The following is an 18,206-nucleotide window of genomic DNA, read 5'->3' as shown; positions in this document are numbered from 1 at the left end:
TGGGTGATGATGATGTGTCAGTGTAGGTCCATCAGTTGTAACAAACGCACTACTCTGCAGGGGACATTGATAATGGGGCATGCTATGCATTTATGGGGTCAGGGAGTATATGGGAAATCTCTGTATATCCCCCTCAACTTGCTGTGAACTTAAAACTACTCTACAAAAATTAAGTCTTCATCACATGTGAACGAGTGTTATCTAAATACCCAGCATCACAAAAAAGTCTGCCTTCTTGTGAGAGGACTCTTTTGCTGCAAGTTAACAAAACTCGAATGAATCTAGCTTTGGCAAAAGAGGTTTAACATGTTGATTTACCTGGGAAGGCCAGGGATGAGGCCAATTAGAGACATGATTGGACCCGGAGACTCAAACTTGTCATCAGACCTCAATTTCCCTTCTCTTTCACTGTTCCTGGGAAAGACAGACAATATGATCTCTAACCCCCTCACATTACCCACTTTCACAACTTTAGCAGAAAGATAAACATCTTTCTCACATTGACCATACATAAAGTACTGGAGAGGAATGACTACCCATGGACCAATCCCTGTTGCTAGGTGGATGTGGTACGACGTGGTAACCTGACTGGTCAGGCCTGGGTCATGTGATTTCCTCATCCCTCGGTTCATTATATTTTCTACGTTATTTAAGGTCATGCTGATTATTAAACCATGTAACTATTAAACAAAAAGACTTTTGCAAATTCTCAGAACCATAAGAAAAGAAGTGAGAACATTAACTATTAGAACTGCTTGGTGTCTTTTTATTTCTTCTTCTTTATATTTCTACCTAGCCTTTTACCTCTTCCAATCCCCAAATTACCTAGAAGACTGGGCTACCTTTCTGGGATCATAATTTTATCCTGTATTCCTGTGGGATGAACACAAACTCCCTTTGACCTCAGCCCTGAACTCTGCACTCCTGGCTACAGCCCTGTGAGATGCCACACTTTCAGGCGGTTGCCAGAGGCCCCCTAGTGGTGAGCACACTTCTAAGATGTGATTCCCATCTCCTGGTGTTCATGCACTTGTGTAATTCCCACCTTTGGAGTATAAGCTGGAGCTAGTGACTCATTTGTAATAAAGAGAATACAGTGAAGTGATAGAATTTTATGATCACCAGGGCACAGGATATGAGGGACCAGAGGTCAACTATCCAAAAGTCAGCTGTTCAAACCAGTTGGGGGAAGCACAGACTCCTCATGGAATCTGAGGCAGAATGACCCTGCACTCCTTTTCTACCTGAGGGGTTAATCCTCTAGATTTCCACCTCCACAATCCCTGTCATCAGACAGGATGATGAGCAGGTGACCTGCAGTGATTCTGATCCTAGGTAGGATGAGCAGGAGATCTGGTCTGCAAAGAGGACAGGGAGTGAAGAAACAAGGACTCCCAAATCTAACACCCGGTGACCCAAACACTTCCCTAGGCCAGACCCCGTGGCTAGAAATATGAGGAGGGTAACAATCTCCAATCTCCCTGTGGTGCCCGCTCTGGCCCAGTTCTCGCTTTCCCTAACTCACAGTAATGTCCAAAGAGCCTACAGAGGTGACACTAAATGTATCTCTGCTCATCTCCAGAACAGACCACCATGGCCACACACTCCTGGGAATTCCTATTCTCTCGATATGTATTAATTCAGTATGTGCAGCGGAACCCAAATAACAGTGGTTCACAGGATGGAAGCTTGTGTGTGTCTCCCATAACAGTGAGGCAGGCAGTTCCAGGGCTGCTAGGGTGGCTTTGCACCACGAGGATGTCCAAGCATCCAGGTCTCCTTGACCTTTTTTTTCTGCTGTCCCTGGGATGTTGCCCTTATTAGCATGACCCAACATACCTAAGACCATGTCATTGGTCCATGAGCAACCAGGGAAACCCGGAGAGGAGGGAAAGTCTCATTGTGTATCTCCATCAGAGCTCTTGGGTGACCAAGTGCATCGTCAATGGGCAGTAATATTTTGAAAGGAATACTTTTCTGAACAGTAAGTTTCAATAGTGGGATGAAAATATTTAGTCCACCATGTTGTAAACAGATGTGCTCTCATCTAGGCTTTGTTGTTCTATTTACAGATCACAGGCAGAGTAGATTTAGCATAAACCTTAAAGGGCCAGGGATTTGGGGAATGGTAAATGAGCACTGTCTTCAAGTTAAAGTCACCAGCTGCATTAGCCCCTAACAAGAGAGTCAGCCTCGCCTTTGAAGTTTTGAAGTCAGGCATTGACTTCTCCTCTCTAGCTATGGAAGTCCTAGATGGCATCTTCATCCAATAGAAGGCTGTTTCATCTATATTGAAAATTTGTTATTTAGTGTAGCCACCTTCATTAATGGTCTTAGCTAGATCTTCTGGATAACTTGCTGCAGCTTCTACATCAGCACGTGCTGCTTCACCTTGCATTTTCATGTTACGGAGATGGCTTCTTGCCTTAAACCTCACGAACCAACCTCTGCTAGCTTCAAACTTTTCTTCTCAGCTTCCTCACCTTCTCGGCCTTCATAGAATTGAAGAGAGTTAGGGCCTTGCTGTGGTTGAGAATTTGGCTGAAGAGAATGCTGTGGTTGGTTTGATCTTCTATTCAGAGCACTAAAACTTTCTCCACATCAGCGATAAGGCTGTTTTGCATTCTTACCATTCGTGTGTTCACTGGAGTAGCATTATTTATTTTCTTCAAGAACTGTTCCTTTGCTTTCACAACTTGGCTAACTGTTTGGTGCAGGAGGCCTAGCGTTCAGCCTATCTAGGCTTTTGACGTGCCTTCCTCACTAAGCTTAATCATTTCTAGCTTTTGATTTAAAGTGAAACATGTGCAACTCTCCTTTCACGTGAACATTTAGAAGCCATTGCAGGGTTTTTATTTGGCTTAATTTCAGTGTTGTTGTGTCTCAGGGAATCGGGCGGCCTGAGGAGAGGGAGAGAGATGAGGAAATGTCTGGTCAGTGGAGCAGTCAGAACACACAGATTTATCCATTAAGTTTGTTGTCTTCTATGGGAGTGGTTCCTGGTGCCCTCAAACAATTACAATAATAACATCAAAGATCACTGATCACAGACCAGCATAATAAATATAAAAATAATGAAAAGTTTGAAATATTGTGAGAATTACCAAACTCTGATACAGTGTATGGTCAGGCCAAGGATGGCTGTTCTCTTGTTCTCTTGTACATCCCCTGTCCGACCAAGGCCTGCTTCACCTATACCCTACTCACATGACTGACCTCCTACATACTTGCTCCTGGCCCTAGCTAGTGATTGTTCTTACCAGGGAGGCTGTGAGGGGTGTGCCCCTCTACTGGTTTCCCTGGTAACTAATGAGCCCACCTGATGTCAATTCCCCTATAACTGGTAATAAACCCCCTGACCCGCCGCACAGTGGGGTGTCGCTCCAGGATCTTGCTTCAGATGTGTAAGCTTCCCCATCCATTACGCCACTGAAGTCTCTGTTGCTGATTCCGAGCCTTTCTTCTGTCTTGAAGCTGGGCAAGCACAGGCCTTGTAGGCCTGCGGGGTGCAGCCCAACACTCAGAGACACGAAGTGAGCAAATGCTGTTGGAAAAGTGGCGCTGATGACTTGCTCACTGCAGGGTTGGCACAAACCTTCAATTAGTAAAAAATGCAGTATCTTCAAAATGAAATAAGAAGAGGTACACCTGCACAGGTGGACACCAATTATTTAGCTGAACGTTTGTCTAAAACTCTAGGAAGGGAGGGCGTGAAATCAAACAGTGTCTATTTCAGCTCCTTGGGGGAAGGTGTAAGATTACAGTGGGTAAAACTATTGTTTACTTCTCTTTTCTGGAGCTCTCCCATCTCTCCCAGGCTGGCCATTCTGTGTAGCAGGAGACAGATGATCGCAGGCAAAACCCAGGCTTTTTCTCCCACCCTCCCGTCCTTCTTTCTTTACCATTAATATTGCGATCATCAGATTCCAATATTCCCATATTTGGATTTCCCCTGCAACCCCATTCACTCAACTCTGACTCTACCGCGGGCACCGTCAGACCCCACAGGTTAGTGCTCAGTCCTGCACGCCCGCCCGCTCCTTAAGATGCCAATCTCGAGTCCAGGTTGTCACCTGTGTTTCTGACCGACTGGCTACAGATTGGATGTTCTAATGATTCCCCCACTCGGGTTTGATTAATTTACTAGAGCGGCTCACGGAACTCAAGAGAAACACTTTCCTTACTAGACTACTGGATGTAAGTAACTCTGGAACAGCCAGACGGAGGAGACACAAAGGGCAAGTGTGTGGGAAGGGCGTGGAGCTTCCGTGTCCTCTCAGATTGGGACACTCTCCCCAAATCTCCGTGTATTCACCAGCGTGGAGGCTCTCTGAACCTCATCATTTTGGGGTGTTATGGAGGCTTCATTACATAGGCACGATTGATTACATCATGGGCCATTGCAGTTGGTGAAACCTCCAGCCCCTCTCGGCTCCCAGGACATGGGGGATGGGGTGGTACCGGAAATTCCAACTCCCTATTAACATGGTGGCTTCTCCTGGTAACCAGCCCCCACCCTTAGGTTCAGTCCAAAAGCCAACTTTAACATAACAAAACACACCTCTGTGGCTCTCATCACTTAGGAATTCGAAGGATTTTAAGAGTTCTGTGCCAGAAATATAAAATTAGGAAAATGAATGAATGTGTTTTCTTCCAAGTGTACGGGTTTATTGAGGGCGTGGGGCTCTACAGGACAGCCCCAGGTGCCTGTGGAGAAGGCCTGCCATCGGCCTAGAGGGCCGCGGCCCCGCGGGCAGCCGGGGATGGGTGGGGTCTCCAAAACCTCAGTTTGCTTGAAAGTGTGTCTCTCCGCTCCACCGCGCCCAAAGCCTTAGGGTCCGAACATGGCCCCGTAGCAGGGTTGGCTGCAACAGGGCTTGCCTTCATGCTCAGTGTGTCCCCTCCCCCCGAGGTCAGCGTCTTTCCACATTTCTCACACTTCAGGCAAGGCCATGCCAGTCCTTCCCCAGGAGGTCACCCGCTCAGCCAAGTACACCTCCTTGTCGCACTTGGGGCACTTGGGCCCGGTGGCGCCGGGTCCGGGGCGGGTGGCTGCGCGGGAGCACACCGGAGCGCGGGACTCGGAAAATGAGTACGTTTCAATTCAATTTATAATAGCATCAGGATAAAACATTTAGGTATCAATTTAAAGAAAGTGCGCCACATAAGCACACTGAAATTATATAGTTTTGCTTAGAGTTTCAATCTCTTTGGTAAGGTATTCCTTCTGTTCATTCATAATATTCCTGAGCTCCTTATACTGCCTTTCTGAATCTTCTTGTAGCTTGTTGCGTTTCCTCATGAGCTGTTTTGAATTCACCGTCAGTTATGTCACAGTATTCCATGACCTTAAGTTTGGTTTCTTGAGAACTGTCCTTAACTTTTTGTGATGCAGTGTTACTGTGGTTCTTCGTGTGCTTGCTGTGCTGTTCCTCTGCCAGCACTGGTGAAGTGGGGAGCATTTTTCTGCTTGATTCTAACCGTTCAACAAATTAGAGAGCAGAGGCTTTTCTCTTCTCTTCCAGGAGGTGGCGCTAGAGCACAGGTTTGGGGTTCTCCTACCTGTGTTACCTGCTTGTGGGAGTTGGCACCTTCTACCCCCCATCAGGGGTGTGGTCCCGTGCCCTCTTATTGCTTCTTGTGCCTCCAGGGATTTTGGTGCCTTGTTGCTGCCTGTGCCACTGGCATCGCTGCCTGGTGACCTGGGATAGTGGGCTCTTCCCTCGTGCCCGGGATCCCCTGAACCACGGGGGAAGAGGGGGGCGTGGGTAGCTGGGGTGGTGCAGGCGCCTCTGCCATGTCCTGTGCTGTAAGGTTCTCCGGCTCTGCTGCTGCCAGTGGGTGGCTGGAGGGGCCAAAGTCATGGGCGTCTCAGGGGCTGGTGGCTGGGTTCCCAGGACCCACTTCTGCTGCTGCCTAAGTTACCTGGGGTCCTGGGCACTGCTGAGGCTGGAAGGCTGGATTCCTGTGTCCTGTTGCGGCTGCTACTGGGTGTTCTGGGACTTCCAGCTCAGTGGCCGCAGGTGGAGAACAGGATCGCAGGCTCCGCCTCTGCTCTTCCCTCGGTTCAGCCTCGTCTCTGTGTTCCAGTCCACCCACCTTTCCATGCACACTGTGTGGGATTCTCCAGAGTCCTGGTGTGTTGGGCAGAGTCACCTGTGGTGTGTCGTGGATGTTTACTGGTTGTGGATGGAAGGGGGGAGAGACAAAGGCAGCTTTTCACTCCTCCAGGTGGCTGATGTGTCTCCTCCAGGTCCCAGTTTTATGTCCAGAATCTGCCGATTCTGTTCAGCTGGAGGCCTGGCTCAGCTGCAGCCTGTGGGGCCCTGGGGAGCCTCCCCTGACCCCTGACACCGAAGTCCTGGGTCAACATCAGGGCCAGAAATTAGATCTGAGTCCAGGACCACAGGGCCTTTAATTTCAGGTTTGGAAGTGGCTGGAGGGATCCAGAAAACAGGTCCCTGTCTATTAGGTCCACGAAGGGGAAGAAGAGGTAGGACACTGGGGTGGGTGTCCTGGGCTCTCGGGACTGGGGAGGAGGGGAGAGGACGCTTGAGGCTTCAAACGGTGGCGGATTTGATGCCTGGACAGGAGGGGCCATGCTTGGTGTCCTTGGGTACGGTGTTCGGACGCCTGGGTCCTGTAGGTCTGGAGAGGGGGGAGGTCGTTTTCGCGTCTCAGAGAAATGTTAGGGGGGCCCCCGGGCCCAGATCATGGCTGATCTCCTTGTCGCCACTGTGGTCTCCAGGCTCCAGTCCACGTCCTGTCCTCTTCTCTCCTGTCCTCTGGTCTCCACCTCCATGGCCACCTGCTGGGCAAGTCTTTTTCCAAAGGTCTTTAGTCAGTCTTTTTGGCACAGTGGTCCCCGCTGTCATAGCTCACAGGGAGACGATGTCCAGGTAGCCCCGGGCTGTGAGCTGGGATGGACCCTCCCTTCCTTGAGTCTCCCTGCTGCCCCCCAGCACCGTGTGTGTGGGGTGGAGTGAGGACTGGGGGTGAGGTTATTTCTCTGGAAGAGAGGAATTCCTTTAACCACCTCCCCTCTCTCCTTTTCTCTTTTCCCTTTCTTCCAGGTGTATTTGAGTTATACCGTACCTGTAAGGACAGGAAAACACCTAAAACATAAGCATTGTTTACCAGCAAAATATAGAGCTGACACCTGTGTACTTATCATCAGGTGAAAAACAGAGCCTCTACCAGCGCCCATGCCAGAAGCCCCTGTGCCTCGTCCCACACAGACCCCACCCTCCCCACACACGTGTCCACTGAGTGACCCGCCCTGCCCCTCTCCTCTCTCGTTCCTCCCCCTCCACTCCTGTTGGCCTCCATCCCCTAATGTCACTGTTTCCTTCCTCTCCTCACTTCTCCAGGAGCCTCCGCATCTTCATAGGCAGATACCTTAGGGGATCTCCTCCCCCTCTCCCTGCCCCTCCCCCTCCTTCCCCTCTTCTACCCCATTCTAGGGATGGAGGTTCCAGAGTTAAGTCCCTGAAGGAAGAGTCTATTACCCTGTCAGCAGCTGGAAGAAGTGACAAGGACTTGGGGTTCAAGGTCCCACCCCTGGAGACTGAGGACACCCAGTATGTTTGTGGGGTCCACCCTGGACCTGGGAACCAGCTGTTAATGGCCTTGAAATCTGATCCTCCCTGAGGCCAAAGTCCTTGGCGGTTTGATGGGGAGAAAAAGGTCCGTGTCAGCATGTATTCTGGGTAACAAGTCAGACTTTGAACTTGACACTGGATGAACTCCAACTTCTGTGCGCAGCACTGACCCACTGCTAGGAGCCCAAGGAAACCCTGGGCAGGTCTTTTGTAAGGGGGTCAAAGGGGAGCTCAGGTCTCCTGTCATCAGCAACTGTGGCCACACGGGGGCGCCACCACTCGGCCCTCTCCTATTCAGCACAGGGAAGGGAGAGGATGGGCTGTGGTCTGAGTCAGACAGAGATGGCTGCCCTGGAGGCTGGTCAGCAACGGGAGGATGAAGATGCTGCCTGAGCAGCTCTGGGGTCCGGCTCGGGGATGGGGCGGGGATTAGAGTGGAGGAGAGCCCTGGAGCCCTGCCTTGTGTCTGAGGTTTCCATCTTTCCTCTCCACAACCCGTCTCTCCAGCTCTTTGATGAAAACACTCCGGAAAACTCAAAGTTGATAATTATTTCACTCCCTGTTCGTTTCTGGCAGATATTAATTTTTTTTTTCATTTTAGTGTAGTTTGAGATTCACAAAAAAAGTAGCAAAGTTAGTAGAGAGTTCCTGTAAATCCCATGCTCAGTCTCTCTGTGGTAATATCTTATATCACCATCATACATTTGTCACAGCTAATGAAGCAATATTGATACATTATTACTAAACTCCAGAATTTATTGGGACTTCATTAGTTTTTCCTTTTCCTGATCTACGATCCTATCAAAGACACATTGTGTTAAGTCCCAATCATGTCTCCTTCAGGCTCCTGTGGCTGTGACAGTCTCTCAGAGGTCCCTTGTGTTTGATGACCTTGATGTTTTTGAGTACTGCTCAGGGATATTGTAGAATGTCCCTCTATTCAAGTTGGTTGACTGGGGCAAAGTATTTTGGGGAAGAAGACCACAGAGATGAAGTGACATTCTCCACACAACAAGGGTGTATACTCTCCACCTGATTATCAGTAATAAGTTCACCTTATCACCCGGCTAAGGTACATTTCCCAGGTTTCTCCTTGTGAACTTTTATTTTTGCTTCCCTACTTTCCCTACTGTAGTCTTTAGAAGGAAGTCACTATGTGCAGCCCACACTTGAGGGGCGCTCTGCTATAAGCATTGGTGTGCAGGGGTTTGTGCATATAAGTTTTCAGATGAGTTGCATGAGGACTAGAGTGCTCAGTAGACTGGATGGAGGGTCTATGTGTAGCTTTATAAGAAACTGCTGACCATCATTCCTAGGGGCTGTGCTGCTTCGTATTCCTGCAGCGGTGAGTGAGGGTTTCTGTCGCTCCACATCCTGGACAGCACTTGGTATCACCAGTTCTTGGATTCTAGCTATTCTAATAGGTGTGATGATACCTCATTTTTAAAAATTTACATTTCCTAATAATATAGGATGTTGAGCATCTTTTCATATGCAGTTCCATTGATAGATCTTCTTGAAGAGGTGTCTGTTCAGACTTTCCTTCATTTTTAAATTGTTTTCATAGTATTGAGTTTAAGCGTTCTGTGTATATTCTAAAACAAGTCCCTCATCAGATATGTGAATTAGCAAATAATTTCTCCCAGTCTGTGGCCTGAGCTCTTTCACTGACATAACAGTATTCATTAATGCATAGATAGATTGGGGGAGAAGAAAAATGAGAAATTGCCAACTGCAATGGTTTCCAAGTAGAGGACTTGGGCAAATGGGGGACGAGAGGGAGAACACGAATTATTTATTTTGTATACCCTTGAGTACCTTTTCAATCCCCTTCTGTGTAGGTAAATATGCTTTCAAAATTTACATTAAAATCCCTTGCACTTGTAAAACACTTGAAAGATCCTCTTCAGATCATGCATTAGGACATGCATTCTCTACTTTGGCACCCAAAGTCTTTTAACTGAGCTATTCTGCCACAGAAATTCCATTACTGGAAAAGATGGGCTGGATTGTAGGGAGAATTCTGCTCACTGAAAATAGCTGAAAATGCCATGTAAAATATAAAAACCATCTTAAAAGCATCAAAGAGGTGACAAGGTCCTAATAAGTGACCACACTGAAAAAAGAAGGGAAAAATCCTGCTTGGCCTCCAAAGAAAACACGGTCCTAAGAAAAGGAGAAAAGGCTGTGTGAGTTCGCTGCCCAGAGCTCAGTCATGGAGCCCAGCACGTCCTACTCTGTGCCCACAGCTCTTCACTTTTTCTGCCCACTTGCCTTCCTTTTAAAAATTTAAACAAAGCTTTTTAATTCTCATTATGATGTATATGTACAACGTATAATATAGGATATAATGTATATTCACTGTAAAACAAGTAATAAAGTGTTGAAAGTGACAAATGACAAAGTAAAAAGAATGTAATCCTCACATTTGGAGATGCTTTGTTGCATTTTTCTTAGTTTCTTATACATCCTCCTGTTGTTGCCCAAGAGCTGGAAATTTCTCTAAGCTGATCAGCCCAGACCTCAGTGGCCCCCACCCTGCACTCTCCAGATGCCATTTCCCAGTCAGCTCACTCTCACACCCCTGAGAGGGCTATTTCTCATTTCCTCCTTTCCCCTCAGACCCCTCCACTCATTCCCCACTCCCTGTTCTTATTGATGAGCTTTTTTTGTTGTTTTTTGTTTGTTTTTGCAGTACGCGGGCTCTCACTGTTGTGGCCTCTCCCTTGCGGAGCACAGGCTCCGGACGCGCAGGCTCAGCGGCCATGGCTCACGGGCCCAGCCGCTCCGCGGCATGTGGGATCTTCCTTCGCGGACCAGGGCACGAACCCGTGTCCTCTGCAACGGCAGGCGGACTCTCAACCACTGCATCAACAGGGAAGCCCAATGATGAGCTTTTTTTTTTTCACTCAGAAAAAAAAAAGGACTCAGGTGAGAATTACATCCTCCTCTTCCACTATTCCCACATCTGCACCTGTATCCTCACCTTCCCACCAGTGATGATGGATGGTCCCCTCCTGTCTAAGGCTGCCTCTCAGCGTGGGTACAGGATCCTACTGCATCCTCCGCTGTGTCATCAGTTTCCCACTCTCTACTGCTCCTTCATCCCTGCCTACAAACATGCTGCAATTCCTCCCATTAAAATTAATCAAACAAAACTAAATAAATCAAAACAAAATTCTCCCATAAACATCCACCAGTCTGTATACAGTTTCTTTCCAACTACTGCTCCATTTCTATGACTCTTCTTAACAATTCCTAAGGCCAAAGGCCATTCTCTCATCTACTAGGTTGTCTTTTTATTTTTAGCTAATGGATATGTGCACATAGTCTTAAAAAGTAAAATACTTCTACAACACTTGGTATCTAGACCGTTGTCCCCAATCTTCCACGTCCCCCGTCTCTTGAATCTCAGAGAAAAGCTGTTTTAGTTCTTAAACTGATTCTCTAATTGTTTCTTCTATGTCTCTAAAAGCATGCCTTTAATACTCCTTTGCTTTCAGTTTTATGTATCATCTTTAGTTAATTGGTTTTTCTTTCACACACCCCTGTCTTCCCAAAATAGTTATAATTTATAATTATAAATCTATCAGTTTTGTCATTTTGATTAGCTCGGTGTGCAATATTTGCATTATTATGATGATGGAAATGCTAGTCACAAGTGAGCATTTAGTAGACTATGATTACTTTTCTTGAATGGATATTTAAGATTTTGCTGGAATAAATAATATCTTACTTTTGTTGTACTCATTTTTTTTTTGTTTTTAGTTTATTTGCCTGCTTTGGGTCTTCATTGCTGCATGCGGGCTTTCTCTAGTTGCAGCGAGCTGGGCTACTCTTTGTTGCGGTGCGCGGGCTTCTCATTGTGGTGGCTTCTCTGGTTGCGGAGCATGGGCTCTAGGTGCGCGAGCTTCAGTAGTTGCAGCAGGCGGGCTCAGTAGTTGTGGCACACGGGCTTAGTTGCTCCACAGCACGTGGGATCTTCCCGGACCAGGGCTCGAACCCTTGTCCCCTGCACTGGCAGGCGGATTCTTAACCACTTCGCCACCAGGGAAGCCCCATATTGTACTCATTTTAAATCATTCTAAAACTCTGTGCAGAATCTAAGTCTTTCTGAATACTTTCAAGCACATCAGATATTCCACCAACTTCACTTCTTTGCACAGACTCTCCCACAGCCCTCAGTGCTGCCACACGGAGACTGGTTCCCTGCACACTTGGGGCACGGCTGACGTCCCGGATCTCCTTCGCCTCATTCTGGGCAGCCCTCTGCCTCTCTCTCCTACTGTATAATTTTACAAGGCTTCCGTGTTGCCTGGATCCCATGTTTCCCTGTTGTTGGTTTTCTCCATCATTTCCCCCGCACTTTGTCTAACAGTATCCTGAAGAAGGGAACATGGAAAGGAAAACATTGTAACTCTGAAATGTCTCAGGCTACCCTAGGACTTACTCTCATCTTGACTCAATATAGAACTCTGTGTTGGAAATACTGATTTTTTTCCTTAGAATTCGGAAGCCATTGCTTCACTGTCTTCTAGCCTCCAGGCCCATGTTTTTTGCCTCTTGAAGTTTTCAAGGTCTCTTCTTTTCCATCCTTTCCGCAATTTCACTGTGATGTTTCTTAGTGTCCGTCTATTTTCATCTACTGCAGTAAGAGTTTGCTTAGGCCATTCCAGATGTAAATTTTTGTCTGTAAACTCTGAGAGGTTTTCTTGAAAATATTTTTTTTATTATTTCCTACTCTCCCTTATTTTTGAAACTTGTATTGCTTACTCGCTGGATTCTCTTGATTGATAGAGGAATATTCTTATAGGTCTTCTCTCCTCCTTGCCATTACTTTTCTATTCCTATTACTTACTGTGAGTATGAACGTAATTTTTCAATTCATCTACTGAATTATACACTTCTATGACACTATTTTTAATTTCAAAGAGCCGTTTTTGGTTCTATGATTTTATATAATTGTATAGAATTCTGTTTTTGTTTTATATACCATATATCTTTTACATCTTTCAAATATTATTGATAATAGTGGTAGGGGAGCTGTCAGGTCTCTTGGTCATCTACTTTCAGGATATCATGAACTTCTTCCTCACAGCACTTAGCTCAGTAGTGATTTACATTTATCTTTGTCATTTCTGTCCATCTCCCTCACCACAGTGCCTGTCGCACATCACGCAGGTCCTAACTGTTGTTCTTCATTTTTTCTCCAGTGTCTCCAGATCCTGATTGAAGGTGGCCTTGAAATATACACTCCTTAACCTCTCTGATTCTCCCCTCTGTGTCTCCTCTCTCTGAGTCTCTCTCTCTGTGTCTGTACAAAGGGATCCCATGTTGGGTGCCTCATGGGTTTGCTTTTTCTTTAAATTAATTAATTAATTTATTTATTGGCTGCGCCAGGTCTTCATTGCGGCATGCGGGATCTAGTTCCCTGACCAGGGATCGAACCCCGGGCCCCCTGCATTGGGAGCTCGGAGTCTTAGCCTCTGGACCACCAGGGAAGTCCCCTCATGGGTTTGCTCTGAGGAATAAATTTGACCCAATATGTAAATCACATGGCATTATTGCTTTAATTCTTATTAAGTGTTCCTCTATTCACAGTTACCATCATTACAATGACTATAGCATTTAGATTGTTTCCATTGTTTGCTTTTATAAACCACAATTCAAGAAACATCCTTGAATATATATTTTTGAGAACATGTGTGATTATCTTCGCAGGATAAATTTCTGAAAGAGAAATTTCTATGTCAAAATATAAACATATTGAAGGCAACCCTCCTACACTGTTGGTGGGAATGTAAATTGGTACATCCACTAGGGAGAACGGTGTGGAGGTTCATTAAAAAAGTAAACGTACAGGGCTTCCCTGGTGGCGCAGTGGTTGAGAATCTGCCTGCCGATGCAGGGGACACGGGTTCGTGCCCCGGTCCGGGAAGATCCCACATGCCGGCCACAACAGTGAGAGGCCCGCGTACCGCAAAAAAAAAAAAAAAAAAAAAAAAAAAGTAAACGTACAAGTACCATGTGACCCAGCAATCCCAATCCTGGGCCTAGATCTGGAGAAAACCATAGTTTTAAAAGACACATGCACCCGAACGATCATGGCAGCACTATGTACAATAGCCAAGACATGGAAGCAACCTAAGTGTATAAGGACAGATGAATTCATAATGAAGATAGGATACATATACACAATGGAATATTACTCAGCCATAAAAAGGATGAAATAATGCCATTTCCAGACACAAGGAAGGAAGTGAAACAGGAAAAGACAAGTATCCTATGATGTCACTTACAGGTGGAATCTAAATATGGATACAAATGAACTTCTTTACAAAAGAGAAACAGCCTCACAGACTTAGAAAAGAAACTTACGGTTACCAAAAGGGAAAGGTGGTGGGCAGGGAAAAATGAGCAGGTTGAGATGAACGTATACACACTACTATTTATAAAATAATCAACAAGGACCCAGTGTATAGCACAAGGAACCCTACTCAACACTCTATAATAACCTATATGGGAAGAGAACCCAAAAAAGTACATATGTACGTCTATGAATAAGTGAGTCAAGTGGCTGTACACCTAAAAACACAAAACACCCTGCAACATTGTAAATTACCTATACACAAATACAAAATAAAAAATTTTTTTAATGTAAATATACTGAAATTGAGACGTTTTGCATAGTGACCTTTAAAATTTTTGTACCAGTTTTCAATCCCATCAATCTTTATGACAGTATATTCTCCCTAAATTCCTGTCAATACTCTCCTCATACTATTATCTTTGCCAAGATGATAGATTTTAATTTATTCCCATTTCTTATTCCATATTTGCATTTTTCTTTACATTTATTTGTTAGATATTTGTTTGACATTTGCATTTCTTATTTTCCAAATTGTTTTCAAATACACTTTAATTATGTTTTCTTTGGGATTTAGTTATTTTAAAACACTGAATTCAGGAAGGACAAAGCAGCCTCCAACATCAGAAACTGGTCTGACATTTACCTTAGGCCTCAGCGTTGTCAGAAGCTGGGCTGGTGCTCACCACGCAGCCGTGTTCTTCTCCTGTTGGACATATGTCACCTCACAGAACATCAACATCAGACAAGGACCCCTGAGACCATGATACAGTGAGACAAAACAAGACCACAACATCATTTTGTCCAAGCACAGACCAAACAAGGCAGCACTATGCACCTCACAATATATCAAACCTCTCCCTGTGCTGATACCAGCAACCACGGCTCCTTTCCAATAACAGCTGCACCCTCACTCTAGTCTTTCCTCCCTACAGGGAAGATTCACTGACATGCCCAGTCATAGAATTGCCCCCACTTCCTGACAACACCCAATCTAGAGTAAGCCCCTCCTCCATACACCCTCCTCAAAATCACCCAACCAGAGCCCACATCCTGTATATGTTCTATCTAACATCTCACACTAAGACACCATGGTCCCCGATGGTGTGTCATCTCCCTCGCTGCATCCAGTAATAAATCCAACTTGTTTGACCACAGATTTTCTCCTGGTGGTCTTTGGCTGAAAAACATTGCTACCTGTTTGTCAAAGTTTTTGTCTTTGAGTTTGATAGGGGCATGTGTTAGTATCTTTGTGAATGTCTGGTTGACATAGAGAAAATTTATGATTTTTTAGTGGTTTTTCATCTTTGGGTCATACAACTCTTCATTCCCCAAATGTAAAAAATTCATGTATTTTTTTGTCTAGGAGAGAGCGGTCCAAGGGTGAAGGGAAACAGAATTGATTGAATTTGGGGGGAACGAATAGCAGGAGCAGTCAGTAAAGAATTCTAAGGTGGTGGATTCTAAGGTTTACATCTCCTGCTTTATAATTTGACAAGTATGTACAGGTCCTACAAGGTATTTGATATATGTTGTGTTCAGTGAATACTATCTCTTGGGCTAAGTGAGGACTTCAGTGTCTGCTTATATTTACCAGGTTAATGAAAAGAACAACAAGAGCTCAAGGTTATAGAGACAAGAATTAGCTCCAGCAATGGGCAGTTTTGAACACATATGACCTTAAGGTGATAAACCGTGGTGTCCTTAATGTCTGAACACTCTCGTTGTTAAAATACATGTTAATGAAACTTTCTGCGCATGCTGCATTTTAAAGATATATCCAAGACCCACATAGACAAATCCATGATTTCCATAGGAAGGTTATTTTAATATGCATCAACCTATGAGTCACACAGTATCTTTTTGGGGGAAGAGACTGGAAATTAAGAACATTATAGATATGCAATGCCCAATAGGCTCAGCCGCTCCGCGGCATGTGGGATCTTCCCGGACCGGGGCACGAACCCGTGTCCCCTGCATCGGCAGGCGGATTCTCAACCACTGCGCCACCAGGGAAACCCCAATAGCCACTTTTGAGGTGCTAAATAGCGACCTGTAGCTAGTGGCTACCTGATTTTGACAGTACAGATATAGAACAATTCCTTCACCACAGAACATTCTATTGGACAGGACTGCTCTTCATGCTTTCTGGGCCTCAAGTCAGATATACTGGACCCATGAAAGGGCCAATATTATTTCTCTTAGAGACGATGTCAGATTTCTGTCTGGGATATGAATACATACTTAGCTGGTGTTTAACAAAACCAAACGAGGTTATGAGTGGGTATGGTGCCTTTAGGCACAAACTGTTTCCAGGTCCAAAGGGGAAACACCTGTCCCCCTACCTCCCTTCCCGGACTGAGGACACTCTCTGGGATCAATTTCCAAGGGGTGAGTTCTCTCCCATAAGACCCCAGGGGCAGGGCCCTCAGCTAAGTGTGGGGAGGCAGGGAGTCCAGCTCAGGGAGAGGGATTCTGCAAAACGAAGAGGAGGCAAAGGCAAGGGTCAGTTGGGAGATTTTCCCAGGTTTATTTGAACAGCAGTTCTCAGAGTGTGATGTGTGGAACCCTTGAAGTCACTGAGACCCTTTCATGAGATCCATGATGTGAAACCTACTTTCATAGCATTACTAAGATATTATTTGACTTTCCACTATGTTGACATTTGCTTTGAGGTATAACTTAGCAGTGATGGAGACTACTGTAGCAAACTGCAATATAATTATTTTCACCACAACTTACTTGCAGAAAAAAGAAAGCAGGTTTGCTTTAAAACATTCTAGTTGATGCATTACAAATTTTTATCTTTCCTTAATAAGCTATAATGGAAAAGAAAATGAAAAAGAATGTATATACAGATGTATAACTGAATCACTTTGCTGTACAGTAGAAATTAACACAACATTGTAAATCAACTATACCTCAAAAAAAAAATAAAAAATAAATAAAAATTCTTTTGTTTCCTAAATCATCCTTAAATCCACTTTTTTTTTTGTCCACACCCCACAGCATGTGGGATCTTATTTCCCTGAACAGGGATTGAACCCTTGAACCCAGGCCATGGCAGTGACAGCTCTGTCCTAACCACTGGACTGCCAGAGAACTCCCTTATTCCACATTTTAAAAGTATCTTCTAAGATGACATGGGAAGTACCCATCAAGCACTTCTGCTACATTCCAAAGTTCTATGTCCCAAGGAAAATAATTTGTGTGACCTGAACTACCCTCTTCTTCATGGAATACAATGTTTACTTGAAAGAATGACTGACACTGGAAGATCTATATAACTTAGTGAAACAACGTATTACTTTTTAAAAATCTTACGTTAGTACAAGAGACATTCAATGTGCAAAACAGGGTTACGGATTTTAACGTAACAGAATAGGAAATAGTCAATGATATTGTTTCAGGTCCACTTTGAAAATAACCTTTGAGAACCTACCACTTGTGTAGTTTTACTTTTGTATCAAAGACTAACATCCATGACTGTCTGAAAAGGTTCTTAAAAATACTACTCCTACATATGTGTGGGCCTTTTTATTTTCATAGACTTCAATCAAAATAACGGATTCAATACAGAAGCAAACATGAACATCCAGGGTCTTCCAATGAGACAGACAAGAAAGAGAGAGACTTGCAAAAAATATAAAAATCTGAAAAGCTCCACTTTTCCCACTACCGTGTTTATTTGGGGAAGTAGTTATTTTTCATATTAAATCATGGGTTATTAATATTATTCTAAATAAATTAATTAAAAAATTTTAAGCTCTATATTTCTACTTTGGAAAGTATCGATAGAAGTATCCACATAAACAAAATTATCTTTGGGGTCGTCACTAGTTTGTAAGACTGTATAAATATTCTGACCACAATGTTGTGAAAATCGCTGACTACACAGTCCCTGGGCCAGGACTCAGGGAGACAGTGTGACAAAGAGCTCTCGGTGCAGGAGGGGAGGGATCAGGCAAAGTCCCAGGTCCCGGGAGGGGCAGGCTCTCAGGCTCTCAGGGTGTCAGGCGGTCTCTGGGACGGGGACGCTCCGTGGTGGGGATTCCCCGTCGCCCCGAGTTTCACTTTCTCTCTCACAACCTGTGTCGGGCCCTCCCGCCCGGACACTCGTGACGCGGCCCCACTTCTCACTCCCATTGCGTGGCCGGTTCTGGAGAAGCCAATCAGCGTCCCCGCGGTTCCCGGTTATAACGTCTCCACCGACCCGCCGCCCTCAGTTTCTGCCCAGA

The 18,206-nt window shown here is 45.2% G+C and overlaps 1 pseudogene; it reads right to left on the bottom strand.

Moving 5' to 3' along the window:
- Nucleotides 1-1,260: 1,260 nt before the first annotated feature.
- On the bottom strand, nucleotides 1,261-5,345 carry LOC114484191 (cysteine-rich protein 2-like; annotated as a pseudogene).
- Between the last annotated feature and the right edge of the window lie 12,861 nt (nucleotides 5,346-18,206).

Source organism: Physeter macrocephalus, chromosome 18 (genome assembly GCF_002837175.3).
Source record: "Physeter macrocephalus isolate SW-GA chromosome 18, ASM283717v5, whole genome shotgun sequence".
In the NCBI taxonomy this organism is placed as follows: Eukaryota; Metazoa; Chordata; class Mammalia; order Artiodactyla; family Physeteridae; genus Physeter; species Physeter macrocephalus.
This window is presented reverse-complemented; position numbering and strand designations above follow the sequence as displayed.